The following is a 10957-nucleotide window of genomic DNA, read 5'->3' as shown; positions in this document are numbered from 1 at the left end:
TTGTAACACTTTCTATTTGGTAAAAGGCAATTTGACGGTAATTTTTGATCAATGGAAAGCTATCACGGTACTGATTACGAAAATATAAATTTTATTCTGTTCGTGACCCTGGAACTCGCCAAAATTAGCCTCAAATGTTGCATTGTTAGTGAGTTTGGTATTATGACGCAACGATGCCGTCTGAGCAGCTCAGGAGCAAATGCGCACGAGAGTGAGAGTGCTCACTGCTCAATCGCCTGCGTAACAATGGCCAATACGCTTGCAGCTTGCGGTGCTCCTCGCCTGCTCCCAGACGTCATTGCTGCATCACAATACCAAACTCACATGCAGTGCAACATTCGAGGCTTATTTTGGGGAGTTCCAGGACCACGAACAGAATAAATTTATATTTTCACAATCAGTACCGCGGTAGCTTTCGATTGATACCCGTTTTATAAAATCTAGGCTAATACAGGATAAGCCGTACAAAAATTACCGTCAAATTGCCTTCGACCAAATGGAAAGTGTGACGTACACCAATTTCACTGAGCCGTGAGATTTGCTTGTGTCCACACCATATATGACACCATGGTTTGTTGCGTGCGTGGTTGTACCAAGTCACGGCATTCCGAATCTCAAAAGTCCTTCTCTGATTGTAACGTTTGACGTGACGAGTGATCTAGCTAGACAAAGAAAGTGTCGTAATGATCTAGATTTGCTTTGCTACATATGTTACGAGAACACGTCAGTGTTGGGATGACTTGAGTCATGACTTGACTCGAGACAGACTCGATTCACCTTCTTCGTATGACTTGACTTGACTCGAGTCACTGTGCTAAAATGACTTGACTTGACTTGACTAGGCGTATCAGAAATGTGGATTGATTCAAGACTCGGAGCCAAATTCACGATCAATTTCAGGTCATCAAGTAATCGGTGTGGATAAAAGTCATTATCTTGCGTATGGTCGAATTGTAGGCGAAACGCTGGTGTGACAAGCCGTGAGAGCGACCAATCATTCAGTGATCGTGCGTTTTACTGAGCCGTCATTGCTCTCCCACAAATATATTTACCGCAAACGAAGTGATCGAAGCTTACAGCTTAGGTTGTCGTAAACTAGTGGTGAAGTAATTTAATAGCAAAAAGGCTATTTCTGTTCTCTGTTCTTACCTTAACCAAACCTCCTGTTTTATTGAATTTGAATTCGAATTTAGTTTTTATAGTCCTCAACCATTGGCGCAGGCTCGAATTGTATCACATCAATTTGTAAATGGGCATTATATCAATTCGTTTCTCTATTCTCTATTTTGGCTGGTAACTATAAACTGAGGCTACGCAATTATACATATGTAGTTTAACAGTTCTGCGTATATGTGAGCGATACAGCGCCTTCTTGCGTGAATATTTAATTTTATATTCGTTTATCGGTTCAGAATCAATGACCACTCAATCTGTATTTCAGAGAGCTATAGCGAAATGCAATGACGTAATCATACCTTATTCTTCTAAAAGGCAACTTGACTTGAATTGACTCGACTCGACTAGAGTCACCTCAAAAAATTTAGTGGCTTGACTTGACTCGAGTCCCCTTCAAAAATCGATTGACTTGACTTGATTCGAGTCAAAATGTGCAATGACTCGAAATGACTCGTGACTCGAAGGTGGTGACTTGATCCCAACACTGGAACACGTTGAACATGAAACGACCCAATATGTGTAATGTCACCACTGAGTACACTTACAAGTACTTTGGTTTGGCGTTGGGAGATCAAGATAAAGGCCGGGGACCGCAAACGGTCCGCCAGCATTAGGCTGAAACTTCGCGCTTATGGACTCAAGGTAAAGTCTAAAGAAGAGCGACCATGGCGATTGATATTTTTACATAAATGAGGTGTAAGGTTGGAACAAAAACATGAATTCACACCACTTCCTCAACATTGACTCAACAGCCAATTACCCACAACCCTGAAATTCCAGTTGCAGCTTTACGTCCTTGCCAGATCTAATTTCGAATGATGTTGCGATATACAAGTAGTTGAAGATGAATATGGCCATAGTGTCTGCTGTATAATATGCATTAACACCTACTCCTCAACATTATTACGAATGCAGAGAGAACCAACGCCTTTTACTCAAGATCAGCTAAACAACGAAGGTCCTGACTTGTGTTTAGACGACAAAAAATAAACTATGGGGATAACGTGGAAGTGGTGTTCACGAACGTTCTTCAATCAACGATAAGCATGAGCACAACAGTTCGGTATCATCGCTTCCTCCGGAAACCCGAGAAATATGAGTGGGGAACGAGGTGGAAGATTTTCCTATAAATCAAATTAGAGGAAAAAGAAATACCAAGATAGTTGGGATGCTCACATTATGACTGATTAGCAGGGGAGATAGTGTAGTGGTTACGATAAGCGCCCTGCACGCAGGCGAACCGCGTTCGATTCCCGTCGGAGGTTCATCTGGGCTCCTCTTCCCCTGCCGTTGCCGTTCTTACGGCGACAAAAAAGCCCAGAAAAAGACCCGACGAAAGAAAGCACTCGCAAAGAATGGAAAAGAACTAGTAGAAAGGGCCGCGGCTTCAAAGAGATCAACATCGAAAAAGAACTGTGACATCGGGCACTCTAGGCCGAGGTGGATGTTAAAGTAAAGGATCGCTACTGATGCGTGTCGTTCTACATCCACCTATCTGTTCATGACATCGCATTGTGTCTTGTCGCATTGTACATCATTGTGTGTGACTTGTTCAGATAAAAATATAACCCAACCATGTTATGTTATGTACTGCCCGCTGCCATTCCGTCTCCATCAAAATCGTACAAGAGGACTTTCCTGCAGATGACTTCCAGCCAATGATAAATATATCATTGCTTCCAGCTATTGTGTTAATTAACAGGAATGCACATCCCGATATTTATTTATATCTACGAGAAGATTTGAACACTCATTGGTAAACAAAAATATTGCTTATAGGCCAATTGTTTAGTTCATCTGTGTTTACAGATTGTCGTCTTTTTATATGTTCAGGCATACTTGGTTTGTTGTTACCGAATTATTATTATTTGTTGTTTACTTCAAGCACATTTATCGGTAAGGAGAATCCGATGAGAATACGAATCAACGGGGTATTTTTGTGTTCGATATGTGGAAAAGAATAGATTTATGCAGCAGTTTCGTTCCGCCGATCTAATTGTGTTTTACATTTCCCATATTCTCGTGGTTTGAGTACAGACGGACCTACTAAAACATTTATTATAGGCTGTTAGGATAAAATGTAACCTAGTTTGAATAAAATAAAAAATAAAAACGTCCAAATTCGGCGATATCTTGAAAACTAGAGCCAATCTGCAGAAACCAACGCCATTTTCGAGCTCAGCGCCTCCGATTCACCCTAATATTGTTCTCAACTACTATGATTTTTTTTGTTGTCCATTGTTATACTTCGAACAAACCGGGGCCATAACCTCAGCGGCGGGGAAACTTGTTACCTGATAGAATTTGATCAACTTTACTTCTTGATTCTCAAATTCGTCGCCTGAAACATAACGTTGCGCTCCGAGCCTACATCGGCAGTATCGGCAAGCTACCTAACAATCGCCATAGATAGCTATTAGGGTGGAGTGAAAATAACTTTTTTATATCGAAAAAAGGGGGTTCTTAAATCCCGACAAATGACCTAAAACTTCAAGAAAAAATGATTTTAGGAGATTTCCCCCATTTTCCAGCCGGCAACTCCCCTATCCCCAAAAAAAAATTCTGCGTACGAGGGGTAAAATTGCGAATATCGACAACCACTGGTCGTAGAGTCATGATATATAGCTGAAAAGCTGCTGTATCGGTCCTGTCTTCGGATTGGTAATGCATTATTTTGGAGCTTCACACGCAAACTGCAACGTATCGACATCACAACATAACACGGCCTTAAGCCGGCGGTCATACGACCGACCAGCACGACGTCCAAACCAGAAAGAGAAGGATAGGGATACCACCATCGCAAGAAACCACGTGCGCAGTTCATGACCACAGATACAATAACAACAAGATTAACAGCAGCACTAGGGCTGCTACACTGCCAAAACATCATGTTTCTGTCTATCTTAAGAAGAAAGTTCTCTCTATTGTGAACACAAACGAATTACAGCCAAAAAAAAATTGAAGCAGGTAAGTGGAGGGAGTAACTAAGTTACATGTTAATATGATTTACGCGTGAACAGCTAAATAAATAAATCTCATTATGTAAAAGCTCGCTGGTAATGGCTGTTACTCCATCCATTTTTAGAACAGGCACACTGGCATTTCATCTGGTTCTCACGGGCTACCTAGAGCTACCTTCTTTCTTTATCGGGGCTTTTATCTCTTTTTACTCGTCGTTAGAACAACGGCGCGGTGGACGAGGACTACGAGGAGCCCAGACTAACATCCAACGTCGGGAATCGAGCTCGGGCTTCGGGCCGCCTGCTTGAATGGCGCGACGCTCAGGCCACATTTTGCCACAATGCTGCAGTACATGCTGACTTTTTAAACGTCACAAAATCAGGGGTATCTATCTATCCCTTCACCAAATGTATCTACTGGAGAAATCAAATGCTATAATAACTCCATAAAATCAATATCTTCCGTGGCTTTGCCAACAATTGCAAGGCAATATAAGTATGGAAGTATAGAAAAATCCCATACCACACATCGAAATTTCCATATTCCATACCGAAATTTCGTTTCATACCGTATCATTCCGGTCCAGCATATACTATATGCCCTGTGCCAGTGCTTTTCAACCTTTTTGAGCTTCATTCGCACTTTTTTTGTAAAATAAATTTCATTCGCACAAACTAACCGAATATTGTTATACAAAAAGAAGATGAAAAGACAACATTTATTTGCTCAGATGTACAACAAATTGGCTACTATCTATCTTAAGCTATTCTTCTACTAGTGCTTGGATGACCAGGTCTTGAAGTCTGTTCTGCACTCCTATCCAACATACAGCGTATTTTTCAAGAGTGAAAAATGCTTGCTGGACAAAATCGATTTTGAGAGCTGACAAAAAGGTCTAGGAGACTCCAGTATGTCGGAACTGTGAATAACTCACCTGTCTGTGTTGAGGCTTTTGCCTTATGTCTTGGAATATAAGCAGGGTTGTCATTATGCTTTTGCGTCGTGATTATATGAAACCATAAATGAAAGGAGCTCCCGTGGTGTAGGCCTACATACCACAGGATTTGGCTTCTAAGTGGTGAGATAGCTAGGTCGGCAGTGAGTGGTATTGTAGTTTCGGCTGTACCAAGCTATCGCAGCGGACGTCATTTTAGCAGTAAAGAGTCGTTCCAGATTACTGCTTTTAGGTCTACAGCAGAATAAGCTGTGGCGAAGGCAGCATTTATTGTGTACTGAAAAAGAGAGCAGTGCAGTCGACACTTGGATTAAAAAGTAGTTAAGCTATGAATCATTGATAAAAATTTACTCAAATTATATTGCACATATAGTTTTAGCTATACTAACAAGGCTTAATATGATTAATTAAAATGAGCAAGTGTAAAAACGTTATTCGTGATGATTATGAGAGAGAATTCCAAGGTATCAAACGAAGCTTGAATGGGCAACTGTTTTGCTCATTGCAATATCTGTAATTGTGACGTTACCTGGAAGCCATAGGAAATACCGCTGTTTCAAGTAACACATAGCATGAACAAAAACGCTTTTATATTGCTAATCTAATTTTTAGACTGTCCTTATTTTTGGGTCCTTGTCGATGGCAACCCTGAATATAAGGTCCAAATGATCAAGGAGAGTAGGCACCTCGCAACCTTATGATACGTTGCTCCAACTTTTTTTTTCGATTTCCCATTTTCTGTCTCGCGAGTACGTGGTAAGAGCAAATATACTCACGATACTGTGTGTTTTGCTCTTTAGCTCAATCTAACTTGAGAATTCATGACAGTTCTGAGTTTCTGTGGCATCTCGCGACCCGAGCCTCACCCATGAAATGGAATTAATTTTTATTATTACAGTAGTATGCAATGATGTGACGGACATGCATGACATACAGAACGCGCACAAAACAATTCTATCCAACACAGCTCTACAAAATATGTCTGACGCACGCGATTTCAAATTAGGGTGATTCAAATTCCTTTGCGTGTCGCAGTTGTACTACTGTCTACTCCAGGGGTGTCAAACATACGGCCCGCGGACCGCATTCGGCCCGTCGGGTGATTTCATTCGGCCCGCGAAGCAATTTTGAGTAGATTAATACATGCTTGTCATATCCAGAACATTTCTAAAAGAGGTTGAGATTTTTGGTAAGAAATATAACCAATATATAGTACCCCAAGATAGCACATGTTGAGCATGTTTATGGGCAACATTATGACCACCAGACTCCTGCGTTGTGGTTTCTAGTCACCATTGGTACCAGGTCGCTGACATTGACACCCATTTCCGAGAAGGCAAGAAAGTGCGAACTCATTTCAGTGACGAAAGATTAGTTATTCACAGAAGGGAAACGCCAAGAACCCTGATATGTAGGTTACATGGAAAATATATCAGAGGTCTCCAGCCTCTAGAGAAACTCGATTCGCGATATAATGCTATCAAGCAAATTCCAACGACCGTGTTTCCATTCCTCACAATGCATTCGCAGGGTTGATGCCAATATATTACTAAAACGAAGGGAGCATAGAAATATGCCAACTTAAACCATCGTTAGAGCCACTGCTTTATAGGCTTATAACTTTACTCATCCGCCCAATCATCGTATTAGGCTATTGCCAATTCCACTGTTCGCGAATAAAAGGTGCAGCTAGAATAGAACCCCCATGATCCGTAATATAATGTGTCACACTATTGTGTATATACGCTGGTTAATGGAGTATTCAAATGAAAAATAAGGCATGGATTTTGAGGTATTTTGGGAATGGGGAATTTAGGTGCGGCCCGCGAGCGATCTGAAGTGTTGAAACCGGCCCGCGACGTCAGTTGAGTTTGACACCCCTGGTCTGCTCAGATTGCCAAAACGGGACTATTCCGTGCTGACAATGCAGCATATCCATATCGAATGAATTAGCCATCCAGTATCGGTCATTTTTAGGCCAAGGTTTTGTCGACGCTTATGTTTTGGCACCGCATTTTATCAGCCATTTGTTGACGAAAACTTTCCGTCTTCATGTGACCCGACGCAGAAAGGGTTGGCCTCGAAATAAATGAGTCTCATAGACTCGCTCGTTGCACATCCCTAGTAACTACAGTAGTTCATCCCAACGGTCTTCGACCATGTTTTCCAGAAAAACCGGTCGGGCAAATATTATCCTGAATTCTCATGATAAAGCTTATTAGCTCCAGTATACCCAACACCGTGACCTTAGATTTGTAAAAACGATCGCAGGGTTTTTGCAATAAATTCAACAAATATTACATACATATTAACAGATAGCTCTGGCACCGTGTCGACCCAAAATTATATCTTTTGCAGTCCATACTTTAATAATCCTTGAAGGGGTAAGATTTGAGTTACAGTAACCTGCCACTGGGAGTCTGTGATGATAGTATTTACTACTATTCTCGTGCCTCGCACTAATCGAACAGGTATTACGGAAGTATGATTTATGATTGATGATTATTCAGCGAAAGTAACCAGAAAGTCAATTTAACGTCATTTTCCCAGCCTGTCGCAGGCTCAGACGGGCTGATATACTGTATGTCTGCCACTACACCAGCGCCCAAACCAAGCTTTTGGTTACGTAATAATTATAGAGCGAAAACTACGGCTTGTGAGAGCTACGACTAGTTGTGCGTCGTAACTTAAACAAGTTTTTACAATTGCGTCGCAACAACAAAAGTTACACTGCCGTTGAATTTCCTATAAGGTATATTTAAATTATTCCAGGCCAGAAAAATTGACAATTATTATTCACGATTTTCATTCGCACTCATACGGGATTTTCATTCGCACCGTTCGCACCACCTTCGTCGTTCGCACTCATCCGGGATTTTCATTCGCACCGTTCGCACCATGCTCGTCGTTCGCACTGCAAATTTTCTCATTCGCACAGGTGCGAACCGTCACACAGGTTGAAAAGCACTGCCCTGTGCTGTTTAATAGATTAGTAATCCATATTTATATAGGCCCGTGGTACGAGTGACAAGTAGAAGTTAGTCAACCATGACGGTTAGGTGACTTTTGCGACAGTCTGAAGAAGCCAAGTTTCGATCGGTTGTTGCGGAATAGGTGAACGAAAAATGGGGGTTGCAATGGAGCTTTTTCGGGTTAGTATGGCTATTATCTCATTCAACTGGATGTGGACAGCAAATGTGATGTTTCCAACAGATGTGTACGTACCTCACGTTTCCGATGGCGATATTTTACATCACCAATCGACCAGAATTGTATGAAAAAAATGTGAATGCGTTGTTTGACAAGGAAGAGAAGACTCTGCGCTCCCCTACGGTAAGAGGCATTGAAGCAGGAAATATTTATCAGTCTAGTTGTTGTACATTTGCATGCCGGAGGAGTTGATTTACGTAATGTCTGCAGATACTTGAAAACTTGTGGTGTGATGTTCATGTTTGGTATCATGTTCACTTGTTGAGATGAGAGAGTGAGAAAGTGTACTTGTTTGATGGAGTTGTGATCGGACTGGTTGACCTCTGATCGTATAGTTGTATCAATCATCCTTATCTGATAGTGAATAGTGTCTACTGTACCGGTATATGTGTTGTTGTTCTTCTGTAACATTGAGGCTGTCTGTTTTTGTATTTCGGTTGAATTAAATGAAGACTCTATCTCTCTTTCTCACTATATGCTGATCGTGCCGGGTTCCCTGCTTACATCTTGCATGAAATAGCTGAATATGAATTTGTCCGAGTTGTCTTTGACCATTGTCTCTTGAATTCTCTCTCTAGAGATCAAAATATATCCCTAAAACATCTCCAAACATTTTCAGCCCAAGTATCTGCTTCGATACAAAACTGGGGTCTCTTCAACACCTAGACTTACAATTTCTTTTGCCTTCATATCACCCGTTTCACTCGCCGCGGTATTGACATTGGTAGTAGTAGTAGATAGGAAGGATTAGTTTTTAGTTTATATGGCTGCTAGTGGTTCACACGGATTGTTTTTAAATTGACCGAAATTTGTTGCACAGTGTGCCATCTCTCCTCGCGCAATCCAATACTGTTGTTATCATAGGTACCGAGGTTCCAACCCGTCCAACTTGGAAACATTCCAGATCATGAATATATCGAAACAATCACTCTCATTGATTATTGTAGGTTATAATTTCGGTACTCGAAAAGATTGTCTCTCACTCCTCAAATCGGCTACCCCTAGTAATAAGTGTATATACATTTGCAAGTTACATGTATGACTACAACTGATGGTTGAGGGTATTTTTCTTTTCTCTCCAGAAAGAACAAATTGCTGAGAGACTGAAGGAAATAAGGCGGGCCAAGGCGGAATTGGCAGCGCAAAAAGAATCCTCTGGATCAAGTGCCGTGTGATGGTGTGAAGATTGCTGGCGTCTGCTACATGCGTTTCATTTTTACCTATGCAAATTCTCGTGTAAGAGCGAACGGTTGATCTCCAGGTCGTTGAACAATGAGCATATTACTGTCACTCTAGAGGTGTGGTTCTCAAACTTTTTTAGACACGCCCCCATTTATGTCGGTGAAAAATTTCGTGTCCCCGTTATCGTCATATCACAAAATGAAACCAGAATGGTAGCAATCCCAACGGATAATTTGATGGTATGGAAGGTTGTGACTGTTGACTATGCATAGCGCAATAACTCTGAAATTGGGGTAAATCGCGCGAAGGGGGGAAAATCTCTTCAGTTGACCTAAGCTTCGTGCCCTACAAATAATTCAGTTTGATAACTGCAATGGAGGTACCCAGAGAAATTTTTTCTCTAAAAATGGCCTTTGCTGAAATGGAATTTCATCGTGGCAACACTTGATTTGCATCAATTGCAGCTAAGGTCAATGTTGTGTTGGAAATGATACGAACTGTAAAATATATATATTGTGATACGAATGCGAGTGCGTACTGGATTGCCAATCACAGCTACTCGACGGGATGCAGGTGGTAAACTTGAGCCATGTTTTATGTCATGTCTCTGTCGGAATTTAAGACTGTGAAAACTGTTATACACCCTCCACCCTCTTATACTAGTAAAATTGGTCGCGCCCATGTTATCGTCATGTGTCAAAATTCAACCATAATGCTAGCAATCCCAACGTTGGCAGTGTTGTATGGCAAGTTTTTGTTGCAGTCAAATCCATGGAGAGTTGCACTTATTTTTCACATAAATTGCACTACAAAGTGGCATTCATGGACAAGTTCCTTGAAATTATTAGAGTATGAGATGCTCGAATCGATCCCTCCAAGGCGCTGTAGCAAAACTCTAGTGTTCGCGACTTCAACAAAATCAATAGCCTGAAAAAATGGACCCAATGTACGTCAAATCAGAAAGGACATGACATTTAAACGACAGTGAAATAATGAAGTGATCTATTCACATATAGTGCCAAATGTTTTCTATAAAGTTTGTTGCATGGAACATCGAAAAAAGTTTCGTGAAAAATCGAAAAAGTTGCTTGGGAAAATGGAGGAAAGTTGCAATTTAAGATTCCTCCAAACAGCTTAAAACACTACTATATAGGCAAGGCAACTGCTGAAATCTGTAAAAAAAAAATGTAAAAGTTGCAAAAACTTGCCCTAGTTAGTTAGGACTGTTGAGAGAATTCTAAAATATAAAATTCGGACTATATACAGAGCAATAACCATGATTTGGAGGTGAAAAAAGCGCGGTGGAGGTGTGCCGCGGCACACTAGTGTGCCAATTGGACTGCTCAGGTGTGCCGCGAGCAAAATGTGGTAAACTATGTCGAAGTATAACAAAAATCCAAATTTTGAGTGTTTCATTGTTGGTTTTTCTATTAGATTTACCCGATCAAGACACGCAATGCACAATCCGATGCA

General features: G+C 41.1%; 1 long non-coding RNA gene across 1 annotated transcript; it reads left to right on the top strand.

Moving 5' to 3' along the window:
* Nucleotides 1-8092: 8092 nt before the first annotated feature.
* Nucleotides 8093-10009, top strand: LOC145439261 (uncharacterized). Its single transcript, XR_013915128.1, has 3 exons — nt 8093-8244; nt 8306-8425; nt 9385-10009. It is a non-coding gene; the product is annotated as an uncharacterized LOC145439261 (long non-coding RNA).
* Nucleotides 10010-10957: the final 948 nt, after the last annotated feature.

Source organism: Botryllus schlosseri, chromosome 5 (genome assembly GCF_051294905.1).
Source record: "Botryllus schlosseri isolate E-star chromosome 5, Bs_hap1, whole genome shotgun sequence".
In the NCBI taxonomy this organism is placed as follows: Eukaryota; Metazoa; Chordata; class Ascidiacea; order Stolidobranchia; family Styelidae; genus Botryllus; species Botryllus schlosseri.
Note: the sequence above shows the minus strand (reverse complement) of the source record. Positions and strands in the feature narration are given on the sequence as shown.